Source organism: Artemia franciscana, chromosome 6 (assembly GCF_032884065.1).
Source record: "Artemia franciscana chromosome 6, ASM3288406v1, whole genome shotgun sequence".
Lineage (NCBI taxonomy): Eukaryota > Metazoa > Arthropoda > Branchiopoda > Anostraca > Artemiidae > Artemia > Artemia franciscana.
The window spans coordinates 12,103,486-12,116,947 of NC_088868.1; the positions used below are offsets into that span (position 1 = coordinate 12,103,486).

Genomic DNA, 13,462 nt, shown 5'->3' on the forward strand with positions numbered 1-13,462 from the left:
TGCAACGTACAATTGTCCATGGGAAAAACAATCAGTATTAAGATCTATACCACATTTTTCTAATGATTGACCTTGAGCTTTGTTAATGGTGATTGCAAATGCTAATCGAATTGGGAATTGCAATCTTTTAAATTGAAAAGGCAGATCCGTTGGAATCATGGGAATGCGAGGAATAAGAACAGCCTCACCCTCAAAAGGCCATGTCAAGATTGTGGCCTCTATTAGGTTTTCCATTGTTTTTTTTTACGGCAAGTCGCGTGCCATTGCAAAGCTTTGGTGGGTTGATATTTCTTAAAAGTATTATTGGTACGCCTATTTTTAGTTGTAGCACGTGTGGTGGAAACCCTGAAAGATCTATGGAATTTAAAAATTCAGATGGATAATTAACCGCTTCATTTGGTTCCAAAACTGTGTCGACTGACTTGTAAAGGACTGCCTGGTCTCGAATCTTGGTCAAAACAATATTGTTGATTTCGTGGACGTCTATATTTTTGGGTGCGAGAATCGCTCTTTCACTTAGCCATTTATTATTTTTATAATTTTTTAGAATATTCGGAAATACTTTTTCAATCAATTCATTTTTGGACGTCACTAAATTACAGAAATCAGCAGGTAGTTGTATACGTCCTGAAATTGAGTCTACTGGGAGCTTTCCGTTTCCAATTGCCAGCAATTGATCTGAAAATGTTTGACCAGAGTCATCGTTTTGCAATCGGACACGCATATTTGTAGTTAATTTTAATATTTTTACGTGTCCCCATAAATTAGAATTTTTCAGGCAAGCATTCATTTCGTCTGCAGGAGTTGATCTAGGTATTATAGGTAATGTTTGCCTGAAATCTCCCGCAAGCAATATTAATGTGCTGCCAAAGGGTTTCGACTTCCCTCTCAAATCTTTCAAGCATTGATCCAGAGCCTCGAGCGATTTTTTGTGTGCCATTGTGCACTCATCCCAAATAATAAGTTTACATTGCTGCAATACTTTACCCATCCCAGATGATTTGGAAATATTGCACGTGGGAGTATCTGTAGAATGCAAATTCAGAGGCAATTTCAAAGCGGAATGAGCAGTTCTTCCACCAGGCAGCAATGTTGCGGCTATTCCGGACGACGCAATTGCCAACGCTATATCATTTTTTGATCGAATTGATGCCAGAATCAGTTTTATCACAAACGTTTTACCAGTACCTCCTGGCGCATCCAAAAAGAAAATTTCTCCAGCGTTGTTATCGACACAATGCATTATCGTATCATAAATGTCTTTTTGTTCCGACGTTAACTTGGAAATGTTATTTTGTACATACGACAATAGATCACTCGTACTGTAAGTTTGTTCACGATCAAATTCCGCACATGTCGAAACAGCAGCGATACGGTTAGGTCAAGGCATTCCCAAATCCTGAAGAGGTTTGTTTGCCATACGTACGCACAAATCTTCTATAATAACTAAAGTGTAGTTATAGATTTCTGATGTAAAATCAAAAGTCATATCTGACGTCTCTAACTGTTTTCGATGGAGTATATCTTCGGACATTTTTGTCTTATATTTTTCCCATAACTCTGTTGGAGCTGATGGAGAGCAAGTTGTTAAAATGATGCCAAACAATGCACGAATTTGACTTGGGGTTGACGTTTCGCACGCGTCATTGATGCAGTTATCCCAGTGTTGGTCATTCTCCAATAAATTCAGAGCTTGGCATGCACTACGGTAAGTGTCATGTATAGTACCGTTTACAGTTCTCAAATACTCAAAGGATGTCGGACCGGGTACATTCACCAAAAGCAGGCGTAGAAAGAAGCATTCATGTTGATTGAGGTGAACGGTGTAGAGTCTTCCTATCGTGGTATCTTTGAAGATGGTAGGTTGGCCGTCGACTGAATTACCCTGTCTTCGACGTTCAAATACTTTATTTTTAGTATTCCACGTGCAATACGAAGGCACTTCAGTATACAGCAGTTTTTTTTGCAAAAGAATCATTTTTGCAAAGCGAAAAAAAAGCTGTTAATTTTGTATCCGGTGGATTCAGGGCTCTTTGTTGCACGTTGGTTTCCGAGAAATAAACACGTTGACCATTCTGTAAATGTACCGCTAAGTGAACAACAGCTGGACTACGTTCATGTATCGGAAATGAAAGAATTCGCCAAACAGCTTCATTACTGCTTATGTATCTTTCAGCCTGATATTGTACGATTTCGTCGAAATCTTTGATTTCGGGCTGCAAGCCAAAAACTGCCATGTCACTGCCTTTGTTGACGTATTTACATATGTATTTGATTGCCTTTACGGAGTTACAGTATTCAACGTTTATGTGTGCATTAAATGTTTTTGATAATAATGGGGAATATGGAACAACCCACTGGTTATCTACTTCGATGGTGGTTTCGTTACGCTTCTTTATTATTGCTGTTTTACCGCCATCTTCAGTAGATCTTCTTCTATATTGTGGGTAACCATCATTGCCAGTAATTGTGTTAGATACTAAAAGTCGAGGATATTGCTTTGTGCACCTTCCTTTGGCCATGCATGGTGAATTTTCGTTCAGTGCACCGCAAGGTCCATGTATCATATTTTTTACAATAATATCATGTAACTCCTTATCGACATTTTTATCAGGTATTTTAGCGGAAATCACATCATCAATTTCGTTCGAAGTAATTTTTTTATGTAGCCAGATTAGTATATGTGTGTGTGGCAAACCTCGTTTTTGCCATTCCACTGAGTACATCCAGCATCGAACTGACCCAAACACTTCACTAAATTATTATTTTCGTGGAAAAGATGTTGCAATTGGGAAACGATTGTCCTTTCAACGTTGGGAGAAATTTCGCAACGTGCATTCAATTCAGAATTTCTATCACAATTGTAAAAATTTATGATTCTCGCCTGAGAATGGTAGAAGGGACCCTGCTCTATGATAAATTTGCCCTTTTACTTTGAAAGTAGACATAAATTGATCTGGATCTTCGATTTGGGCTCCAAACGACATCATTTGGAAACATGAGTTGTATTTTCTGATTTGTGACAAAAAACGCTTAGATTCTGACGTAGTTCCAGTAAGGAAAGTCTTCAATGGCTCTGGTGGTGCAGCCAATAGAGGAAGTTTAACTTTTCCTGAGGCGCAACACATTCCCATTGTTTCACCATTGAATTTCAAGGCCTTGCAATAGGGACAAATTTTAGACATTGTCCCGATTTGAACACATCTACTCAAGCTATAATCATCGACTGGGCTGTACCTGAATGCCAGGCGATAACTTTCAGGTTGCTCTGATTCCTCGGCACGCTTTCTTTTCTTACTTTCTCTATCAGCAGCAAGCCTGATTTCTTGCTGTTCTTGTGATTCCTCGGCACGCTTTCTTTTCTTACTTTCTCTATCAGCAGCAAGCCTGATTTCTTGCTGTTTTTGTGATTCCTCGGCACGCCTTCTTTTTTCACTTTCTCTTTTAGCAGCAAGTCTGCTTTCGCGTTGCTCTGGTAGTTCCTCGGCACGCTTTCTGTTCTCTCTTTCTCTATCAGCCTCAAGCCTGTTTCCTTGCTGTTCTTTTGATTCCTCGGCACGCTTTCTTTTCTGACTTTCTCTATCAGCAGCAAGTTTTTTGGATAGACTCTTTGAGCATCTTCATCGGCTTTTGCCATTGTAAGTTCATCAGTCATTATAAACTTAAACATTAATATATTTCTACGTGAACATATATGTCTTAAATATCTTTAATGACGTCACCGTCATAGCAAAAATGACGACAACTAACTTCATGACGTCAGTCGACACAGAAACATGACGTCACCTGACAGACACACAGACAGAGAACTTATTTGTATATATATAGATAGATATATCTATCTATATTCACAGGTGGGACATAGGGACACAACTACAATGACGCGTAATTAATATGGCGCGTAACGACTTACGCCGGCGGGAAGGGCTTGGGGGAGGGGCGCGAAGCGCCCCCACCAACTAGGTGTTAGGGTGGCGCGAAGAGCCACCCCAACAGCTAGTTTTAAATATGAGTTTAAAATTGCAATGCGATGGTTGTAAAGCAAAATACATTATGTAGTTATCTAAAACACAGATTTAGTTCCATTTGAGGCTCAGTCACTGCCAACTTAGCAGTTAGCAGCTGCTTAGCACTTGTCAGCCAGTTCGAACAAAGTTTTGAAATATCTTATTGTTACAAATTTTTTATTTTGAAGGAGAATCACATGGAAAGATTTCGGGTCATTGTGAGGTTGAATGGTATTTTGTGGGGTGGGAAGCCAAATGGGAAACATTATTAGAGTTTTATATTTTTTTCTATTTCATATGAATAGTCCTATTCCTGGATTAAAATGACGCTATAATTTTATTTTTGATCAAAATCCATGTTGCATTTAAAAGAATAGCTCTATTAGTCTTAAGCAAGATTTTAGTAAGAACAGAGGAAAATCCTGGGAACGTTGTTACTGATATAAATCTAAGCTTAATGGAATATGTGCTAATTTTTGAAAATTCATAAGGTTAAATATGAAAATTTAAAGAAGTTTTCCTGAGAACTCTGTATTACCCACCAACTGTGATTTTGTAACTTAGAAACAGTTGTACATGTGGAGCTGTAACCATTTCGAATGTTCCGGACAATAAAGCTTAAAAAAAAAGTTTCTATATAAAACATTTACAAATAATATTTAAATTAAGAAATAAGCAGAAACAAAACTTTAAAAGCAAAGTTTTTCCGCCAAACATAAAGCGTAAGTTTTACCTTGAAACGAGCAAATTTTACTTGTATTTACTTGTACTTGTAGCGGGACCAGACAAGGACGCTTCACCCGGCATCTAGAAGATTCGTATGGTATTCGTAGACTCCCATTTTTCGCGATCTTGTGCCAACTCTTCAGCAAACCGGAGCCAGCAGCTCTCCCACTTTCTGCCAAATTTTCGAAATCCACCAATGTGGTTGCGGTCGTTTTTGGTATTTTGCCCACCTATTCTTCAATTGACCACCAGGCCGTCTGCACCAATCTGGCAACGGGGCAGCTAGAAGCACTTGCTTTATGATACAGTCATTGGGTCTTCTAGGCACATGACCAAGCCAACGCAGTCTTCTCTGTTTGACAATCGTGGCGGTGGGTTTCGATTTTACAGCAGTGGTGGGGCACATCAACATTTGAGATTCTTTTGGAGTATCGAATCTTTAGGATTTTTCGTAGACAGCGGTGGTCAAAGAATTCCAAATATGGAGATGAAGCACCTTCAGTGACCAAGTTTCGACTGCATAAAAAAGGATATATCTAACAGCCGCTTTATATACGGGAATTTTTGTCTTCATGCTGGTCTCCCGCCGTTCCATAAATGGTGGCGGAGTTGTGAGAAGCTGGCCTGGGCTTGTTGATTCTATTCTGTACGTAAATTCACAACCTCCACGAGGGTCTATTACTGAGCCAAGATAGGTGAAGCTATCGAGTTTTTTCCAATTCTTGTCTGTAAAGAATAAGCTGATAATCCGCCTGTGCATTTAGATCCATGACTTTAGTTTTGGCAGTGTTGATCTTCATACCCAGTAGCTGAGAGAAATGTGGTAGTTCATTCAACATTGCTTGGGCAGTTGCTGGATCAGCAGCAAAAGCGTCGATGTCATCCGCGTAGTCCAGGTCAGACTCATTAATGCCCAATCCCATAACAACACCATCAAAACTTGAGTACCCTTTCTAGAATCCAATCTGTACATGCAGTGGTTAAACAAAACATGGGACAATATGCGCCCCTGTTTCACACCGCTTTCCACACTGAAGGGCTCAGTTTCTTCGCCCAGCACTCTTACGATCGATTTGCAATGCTCGTAGTAGGCTTTCAACAGCTCCACGAATTCAACCAGCATACCGTCTTCCGCCATGATTCGCCAAAGGTTTCCGCGGGTTACTGAGTCGAATGCAGCCACAAAATCAAGGAACATGTTAATTATGGGGAGGTTGAAACGAGCATAAGCTAGATTATAGCTGAAAACAGGGCCGAATCTAGAAAGGGGGGTAGAGGGGGAGGCAAAACAAGCTAAAATGGTAGTATTGATGGGCAAAATTGGGTTATATTCACAGTAGTAATGGTGCAGCAAGGGTTGGCAAAGTCTACTTTTGCCCTCCCCCCTGAGAAAAAAGATAAGCCGAACTCAGGCTGAAAATGAACAGCAATTACTATGAATGAAGAAATGCCTCCTTCTGAAATGGTCCTTCTGAGACCCCTCGAAGGCATGTCTTCTATAGTTTAGTGAAAAGTATTTAGATTGGTTAAATTGAAAGTTTTTATTACCTAATTTGATGCTGTTCTATATTTAAAAGAGATGTTTTCGAGAGGAAGAAAACAAAGGGTATTTTTTTGAAAATTTCAAAACTAGGGTAATTGTCTCAAAACTTATTATATCGAGGATTTTGTTTTTTAGAAATTGTTTCTCGTTTCATTAAAGCACAGTCACCTAACCTTAGAAGGGGGTTTAAGAGACGTAGTAATCCCGCTCTTATTTGTGTGGGCCAGAAGCGGTTTTAGGGAAGGCACAGTGGGGGAACTTGCCCCAGGCGTAGAAATATTAGGGGTGAAAGATTCTAAATATATAATCTAATGATTATAATCATTTTTTTTAATTGAGAAAAAATTTCGTATATATTGCAATAAAGTAGATGGCACAGTTAATAAAGGAAAATGATCAGTAAATTTTAATTAATCAATAAGATAAAACTAAATTTAAAAATGAAACACTTAAATGATGATGATTAGAGTAAATAATTAGTGATAGTTAAATAATTTAAGCAATAAATCAAAAAATAAGCTATAGTACTTATCTATTATAGCCACCACACTCAATAAGTGAAGTTAGGTTAATATTAGTGAAATATACACAAGCTTGATGAAAATAAAATACTTTAGCTACGAAATTTGGAAACTAAAACAGAGAATTATGGAAACCAGTTCCCCCAAAACGCATTATACTTAATTGTTTTCTAATCTAACCAAAATACCAACTAAAATATTTAATTAAAACATACCTACATTGTAGTGGATATACACTTTCTCATGCTAAAATGAAAGAAACTACGGACAGAAACCGGTTCTGTCAGAAAAAGAACTTGAGTGTGGTGGCTACAACAGATAAGTACCTAAACTATTTTCGATTGAAAACACTGTCGTTAACAAATGAAAATTTTGTCAAAATTTGACTTAAAAATTTTGAAGGATCTTGAAAAAAAGCAATCAAGATATTGCCCCAGGTTCAAGGGAGGCCAGAAAGGCTACTGGTTCGGACCTTTATTAGCTATGCTACTACTGCTACTGACAACTCATTGTAGTATCAAGCCCGCTGAAGTGCAGCATATTTAAGTATTCGCGTCCACCCCCGTTAACCTTTCAAAGACTCACTCCTTCACGTAAAGTTTCGATTTTCTTTAGTCTTTCCTTATGACCACTGCTTCACCCATTCCAGGGCTATCAAAAATACTATTTTGGTAACTTAATCGTTCACTCGTAAAACATAGATCAACTATTTTTACCTTTCTTTCATTATAAAACCGTAAACTCTTTAGACAAAAATAAATATGATAGTTGACTTTCGACATCGACAATCCTTTGGAGCCTCATTAAAAAATAAAAGACACTCAAAAGTGCATTCCAGGGACTAACAAGTCCTTCTCAGGTCTACGCAAAGCGCTTAAGCTGACTTGCAATCGGACAACAAGAGGCTGCAGGGACATTCAGTTGAATGGAGGTTTTTGCAATTTGGGCCCTTTCTCATTACTTGTACATAACAAAAGAACCCCAGAATAATTATCTTTTCCTCAAAATAAATATAATACATCGTCATTAACTAGGATTTAGTTTCCCCGAGGTGTATTCCCTCCTCGAGGTCACCTGTGATGCTGATCTCAGTCAAGGTTTTTCTTACACAAACTTCTGGAAGACTTCGCAAAGCCTATAGTACAACCCAACTTTTCTATGAGGCCTTGCAGGGAGTATTTTCTGTCTAGGTATAAGGATGGAGAAAAAGTATATGACAGAGTGGAGACCCACGACCGCCACACCGTCAGAACAGCTCTGACCTTTAACCTCAGTTAATGTTCGTCAGGGTACTTTGATGGAGACTTTAAGATCTAAGTTTGGCAATAATATACATAGTATGATTACTTAGTAGCATATTGTGTCAGATATTATCAATATTAAAAAAAAATTTTAGCAAGCTTTTTTAAATCATCGAAGCTATTAAAAATTTTACTTAAATGGTTTCAAAAGGAAGAAAATGTCAACGATCTAAGTTGCCGTTTTGAGATATTAGAAATAAATTTATTGCCACTAGATAATTTACATCAATATCTTTTTTTACCCTGATGTTTAACTACTTTTAGTTGTAATCTGATTTTTTTTTTGTTTTCAAGTAGAAATTTTTCCAATTTTTTTTTACACGTTCCTAGGGATTGATTAGCTCTCTTTAGATACTCTTAGTTACGCCAGTGAGATTAATAGAAAAATTTTCTAAATTAAATACTTTCATTTTCTGGAAGAATTAAAGTAAATTTTTATTTCTTAGCTGTTGGAGAACCGCCATTATGTCTATCTGTTTCCGTTTTAAACGCTCTACGGCACGCTATCTCATCTGCAAGGAAAGATGCTGGTATCGAAAAATGGTTCCAATTCGGTAAGTTTCTTTTCATCTTTTCCTGATAAAGGCTTTATTTCAGGCTGCAAACTGCAATAACTTTACTTTAACAGTAGAAGTTATTTGAAGTGAAATCCACCGGGAACAGTTGTGAACCGTTTCTGGCTTTTTACTTCCGGCTGTTTAGATCTGTAAGGGCATAATCTTCATGAGTTACGATTGTAATCATTACTCTTTCTGTATAGGGTAGTTTAATAATACGTTTAATTTGTTTCAAACTGATATTAATAGCAATAATGGTAATGATTCACTGTTACTTCACTAAAGATGCTCTCTTATTATCTTTAATAAAAAAAGTATATTCACACTTACTTTTCTGTGGTTCCACCTACTACAAGACTAACTTTTAGTTACTTTTGGTTGAACCTGGAATGCAGCGAATGTTTCATCAACTTTAAGAAATGTAAACTGCTACCTGTACGACACTGTCGGTAAAGCTAAAGATGAATCTTTGGTGCCCGTGTCAGCCTCTGTTGATCTGTGTTGATGCAGCAGCTTCCAAATTGTGGTTTTTTCTTCTATATCTTCCACCTTTGACAAAGAACCGGATTCCGATCAGAAAATTTTCAGTTCCTGATATAGCTTTAAAGTTGGAGATTCTTAACATAAAACTCTCCAGTACAGCTACTGCGCGCCTATCTCTTCACCACCGTCTTATCCGTTTTTGTTCGTCGATTTTGTGTGTGTATTTGTTTCTCTTTTTGTCTTTTTTCATATTTATTCTTACTCCACCGTATATACCTCATGTATCGTGTGGGTGAAAAATAAAATAAATAAATAAATAGAATCAAAACTAATGGATGCCGATTGCAAATTTCGGTTCTTAAGGCAATCAATAATGCAGATAACATGAAAGTGCACACATGCTGATGGGATCATTACTTGCCAGAAACCAGTGTGCTAGGCAAATAAAAACCAATAAAGTATATTGAAGAAAACTGGGAATATATTGCTTACCCCTCCTCCCCCTCAAGAAGTGAAAATTTTAAATTGGAAGAATAAAATATTTATGCTGCCTTCAATGTTTTAATAGTTGCTCTAGCCGAGTAAAAATACTGTAAAAAGCTTCCCAAACCTCACAACTCGGAAGTTTTTTTTGACAAATTATGAGAACTGAAGCTTAAGTTTTTGAAATTCAATTTAAATTAAATTAAAATTAAAACGGTTCTATCCTAGATTTTTTTTTAATATATTTTTCTCGACTTTTACCAAAATTTCACAGACCAAACCCAGGAGAATCATCCATTAATCACAATACGGTGTAAGTGCTCTGTCGTATACTAGGCTATAATTTCCTCGAGGGGCGCCACTCCTCAAGGTCACCAAAACTGACAAAATTTCTAAAATTTTCATAACTTCGTTTGTTTTGTAAATTCAAATTAATGCATCATTTTATTTATAATGTTGCCCCAACTTGTTTTCGTAATATGTTTATGGAAGGCTGCTGATGTCAAAAGGGTTTCAGGTCGGTAAACATAGAGGCCTATTCGATTGTATACGATGTATGCCTTCTCTGTTAGCCATGCTCTATCAGCTTTGTGGTCTCAGGTACCGTCGTTTTCTGCCAGGGATGAAGTTTAAAGGTCTTCCTTCTGCGATTGGCAAGATGCCATTGTTAGTAAAGGTGTATTTTTTCTGTTTTTTATATCTACTTATACGTGTGTAAAAAAGTGTCTTTTGAAGACACTTCTTAGCGTCGATACAAGTACTGGTTACTATAATTTATGAGTAGTGATGGGTATCCAGCTACAGAGTTTACACCCTTATTTGGGCACTACAGCTTGTCTATACTATAGACTCTACGTCTTTGGCCTATCCTAGTTAAATGTCAGATGGAAAAGATGCTTTATTTAAATGTGCCTTGAATTATTAAGATGCTCATTTTAAATGTGAATACCAGACATGATAAACTTTAATATCCTACAAATATGCTCCTTGGGTACCGAGGACTAGGAATTTGCTTCTTAGGGGTTTTGTCCAAGACATATTGTTTACACTAGACAGATACCAGTGTACGTTTCAGGAGTGATCAAGAAATCGATTAGTGGAAATAGGTTTTGGCGCTATATGGTCTATTTGCGCACAGGTACTTGAGCTTTTCATGGAAGCAGTCCTTTTTTTGCGTGGTGCATATTTGAATCATACAAACGGGTTTTAGTTAGTATTTTCTATAAAATTATTGGCAAAACTCGGAATTTAGAGTGAAAAGACGTATTAAGAATACTTTTTTTACTTTTCATTGATATAGCCCTTTTTTGACTAGGATTAGGCCTCCCTGATTGCATGGAGCATATTCTTATCATAGAAACTTGTTTTAATTAGTATTTTCATTAAATTTGTTTCAAAACATCAGAAGTCAGAGTAAAAAGCCCTATCAAGACCTACTCTCGTAACTTTTCATGGAGACAGTCCATTTTTAGAACCAGGACTTGGGGAAATAGCCATTCTAAGGGTGGGTCCAGCGGTAAGACCCTGAGCCACTAAAGATTGCCTATATAAATTGGGTCATTGACTCACTTACATAACCATACTAAAAGAGAGATACCTCATTAGCATAGCCGGTTTTTCTGGCAACCGGATCCGGTGAATGACCTACATATTCCTGTTAGAACATGCTTAACATGTATTCAACCTTGGAATGTAGAATCGACGTAATCAGAGGAATGAGCACTTAAGGGAATCGTTTCATTTGATTTCAAATTGGATTAATAGAAATTTTCATATAGTATTGAACTTTACAAAACGGCATCTATAACATAGACATAATGCAACCACTTGTATCACCACATTCATTGGAATAAGTGCTTATATCAAAACTTCTTACAGAGGGAACTTTTGGTCAATCACGCCCAACTTCCAATGGCCCCAATGTCCCCTCCCAACTTTTTGCCCCTTATTTCTCTACTTAATTCTTTTGAACTTTAATTTTTTCAAATAGAAATTTTCCAATTTTTTTCATGTCCTATAATGACAAAATATACTTAAAACCAAAAAAAATCACTTGTCATACTTTCGAAATACGAAATAAAAATGATGTAGATATGTTAATCATGATTTTTCCTATTAAAAAAATAATTATGTGTTTATTTTTATGATGATGTACTACATGTCGTTATTTCATAATAAATATTTATACATTACTTTTTAATTGGAAATTTTATGTTTCCATTATTTTTAGAGTACGCTAGTAAGTCGACCGTTTAGGATGTTTATTAAAAAGTTGGAGATGTAAGAAATGGAATTTTCAGAGAAATAGATATCTCTAGTGGGTTTTTATATGGGGAAATATTAGAATCAGAGATAGATTAAGCGGGGTTTTATTGAAGTCTTATTGGGATGAGCTGAATTTATTCAGAATCCACACAGGCAAGCAAACACCCACTCATACAAACTCACTAGTGGTATACTAGAGTCTGAAATAGGTGAATCAGGATTTTACCAAAGTCTGAGAGAGATGAATTTGATTCCTCTTATAGTTAAAACATACCAAGTGAGAATTTATCAAGATTCAGTTAGACAAAGACCCTACTACCAGCTCACAAGTGGCATACTAGATTCTGAAATAAATTAATTAGGTTTGTAACAAAGTCTGAGAAAGATGAAATGGTTTCTTTTTAGAAACATATGAAGTGGGAATTTATCAAGATTCAGTCAGAAACAGACATTATTAAAAGCTCACAAGTGGTATACTAAAGTCTGAAATAGATGAATTAGAATTTTACCAAAGTCAAAGAGAGATGAATTGAATTATTTTTTTAGTTAGAGACATAGGATGCGGTCAGTTATCAAGATTCAGTCAAACATGGACACTACTATCAGCTCACGAATTGTACATTATTGTCTAAATTATGTCAATTAGGTTTTTTTTACCAAAGTCCGAGAAAGGTGAAGAGGATTCGTATTAGAGTTGGAAACATATGAAATGAAAAATTTTCAAGATTCAGACAGACACAGACACAACTATTCGCTCAAAATTGGTATCGAGATATAAGAAGTGAGACTTTATCAAGATTCAATCAGATACAGACATTACTGCCAGCTCACAAGTGATATATTAGAATTTGAAATAGATGAATGCGGTTTTTACCAAAGTTTGAAAGAGATTAATTGGATTCTGTTTAGAGTTAGAGACATTTGAAGCGGAAATGCCTCAAGATTCAGTCAAACTTAGAAACTATACCAGCTCACATGCGGTTTACTAGAGTCTGAAACAGGTGTATTAGGTTTTTGCCAAATTCTAAGAGAGATGAATCGAATTCTTTTTAGAGTTAGAGACGTATGAAATTGGAATTTATCAAGATTCAGTCAAACACAGAAAATACTATAAGCTCAGAAGTGGTATACTAGAGTCTGAAAGAGGTGAATTAGGTTTTTACCGAAGTCTAGGCTCGAGGAATCAGATTTTTTTAGAGTTAGAGACATAAGAATTGGCGAATTATCAAGATTTAGTCAAACATGGACTCTGCTACCAGCTCACAAGTAGTAAACAAGAGTCTGAAATAGATGAACTAGGTTTTTAACAAAGTCTGACAGAGGAGAACGGGATTCTTTATAGAGTTAGAGACATATGAAGTAAAGATTTTCAAGATTCAGTCGAATGCAGACACTGCTATTAGGTCAGAAGAGGTAGAGTAGAGTCTGAAAAAGGTGAATTAGGCTTTTACTAAAGTATGCGAGTGATGAATGGGATTCTTTTTACAATTAGGGACATATCAAGTGAAAAATTATCAAGATTCAGTCAGACACAAACATAACTATTAGCTCACATGTAGTATACTAGAGTCTAAAA

At 36.6% G+C, this 13,462-nt stretch overlaps 1 long non-coding RNA gene across 1 annotated transcript in view; it reads left to right on the top strand.

Moving 5' to 3' along the window:
- LOC136028058 (uncharacterized) overlaps positions 1 to 13,462 on the top strand; it is a 43,958-nt gene that overhangs the window by 22,174 nt on the left and 8,322 nt on the right. Inside the window, exon 2 of the long non-coding RNA XR_010617729.1 lies at positions 8,545 to 8,652. This is a non-coding gene — a long non-coding RNA (uncharacterized LOC136028058). The remainder of the gene's footprint in view (positions 1 to 8,544; positions 8,653 to 13,462) is intronic.